The sequence below is a fragment of the Microtus ochrogaster genome, chromosome 4, assembly GCF_000317375.1.
Source record: "Microtus ochrogaster isolate Prairie Vole_2 chromosome 4, MicOch1.0, whole genome shotgun sequence".
NCBI classification, from domain to species: Eukaryota; Metazoa; Chordata; class Mammalia; order Rodentia; family Cricetidae; genus Microtus; species Microtus ochrogaster.
In genome coordinates this window covers 89,654,138-89,656,210 of record NC_022011.1, presented here as the reverse complement: position 1 = coordinate 89,656,210, position 2,073 = coordinate 89,654,138, and positions in this window count along the sequence as shown.

Genomic DNA, 2,073 nt, shown 5'->3' with positions numbered 1-2,073 from the left:
CTACACACAGATGATTAGAAATGGGCTAGCCCAGGTGCAAGAGTTAGCCGAGAAAAGGGCTGGAGCTAAAGAGCCAAGCAGTGATTGAAAGAATGCGGTGTCTGTGTAATTATTTCGGGTAAAGCTAGCCGGAGGCGGCCAGGGTGCTGGGGAGCAGCCCCGCCACTCCTATTACTACAAGTAGGAAACTCTGAAAGTAAACCAGTGCCAGCATCCGTTGCTCTCTCCTCCTTGACAATAGGTGCAGTGTAACCACCTGCCTCAAACTCCTGACACACTGATTTCCCCTCAACTGTAGTGGACAATACCCTTGAGCTGCCAGTCAAAGTGAGCACCTTCTCCTTTAAGTTTATTTATCAAAATATTTTTACCACAGCAGTAAGATAACAGAATAAGACATGCAAACGCTTTGCTGAATTAATTTTTTTAATTGGAAGGAATAAAAGCAGACATCATAGAAAGCGCCATTTCAGAAGCTGTTTTAGCTATCCAAATCCATAGCACGGATAAATAATGGAGAAATACAATTCTTTCCTGCCGTCACAAACAAAAATCCGTGATAAGCGCTGGCCTTGAAATGTCTATGCTAGAAGGGCTAGTAACACATCCAAGGGAGTATTTTCCCCCAGGATACATGTGATTGGCCCTCTTTGAATTTGTCTGCTGTGAAGGGCAACACCAAATGAGGTCTAAAGAATGTTCATTTGGCTGTGGAAACTAGACAAGACTAAGCCTCGTTAAGACGGAATGCTTCATGTGACTGCTAAGTCCACATCCACATACTCTAAAAGCCTGCCCTTCCCTTAAAACAGGCAGGTAGGGTTTACCAGAAGAGACATCTGTAAAATTACTTTAAGCAGCTAACTTTCTACAGCACTCTGGGGCTTGAATCACATCCAAGGTAGATCCCTTAACATCTGTCATGCCGCACGAAGAGAAAAGGCAGCCGGACTCATACCCAATACAAGCAATGACCTACTAAGAGAACTAACAGTCGTGTGTGCGGCAGATGAAATAATTCTGACTAGTTTCCAGTCCTCTCTTCTGCGTCCTGTGACAGAGACGTGAGTGTGTGAAGTAGGAGAACGTGAATCAGTGCGAAAGAACTATCCAACTTCTACAGCAACTACCCAGAGAAGGGCTCATGCGGGACATAAGTCCAGGAACACGGGCAACTCAAGTCTCTGCATCAGAAATCAAAACAGAAGGAAGATATAGCAACATTGCTTCACACCACAAAGGACTTCACAACTATTAAAAATTACTATAGAAGAAAAATTAATAACTGTCCACTGTGTAGTCTGAGAAAAGAAGGAAGGTGGTCAAGTCTTCAACAGCCGTGATTTTTGTCCTAAACGTCTTTAATCAGCAAACATTCAATTTGTCCTCCTGAGAAATACTTTTACTGATGGTCTATACTGCCATCAAATCACTGTGTTCTTTTTGTAATAAAAGGTATTTAAATGTAAGGATCTAACACAAGCAACAAGAGGAGAAACTCACCCCCCCCAAGAAGCCTAGTGAGTAAATTTTGCAAACTCATAGTCACCCCTTGTGAGAGCAGAGTAATTTAACTGAAGAGGATGCTGGTTGAAGGGAGATCAATATGTAATTTTAGTTAGATTGCATCCCTATTGTCCTTTGGGCCCATGCCAAAGAAACACTCCACCTAGCCTGGGATAGTGGGTCAAACCGGGAACATTACTTTGAGCTTGGGAGGGAACATGAAGCCAGGTACCATCAGCAACCTGAGCCATCCTGGGATTTCATTAGAGCATCAATCATGAAGGGATGAGATGCAGCTGCAGTGGCTGTGACATCATTTCACCCTCTCCAAGGGTCCTGGGCAGCTTCGTTGATACACTTAGGGCGCAACCCTTCATTTTCCATGATGGCTTTTATCATAGACCTTAAAGTAAACTTGACTTAAATCAATTCTACATTATACAAGATATCATGATTTTGGAAAAGAAAATTTAATATGGGCTGATACTGCTACCACAGAAAATTCAACTTCAGGGAACCGATTAGCCTGCCAAGGCGACTGTCTACTAAAGAAAAGCAACTCCCGGA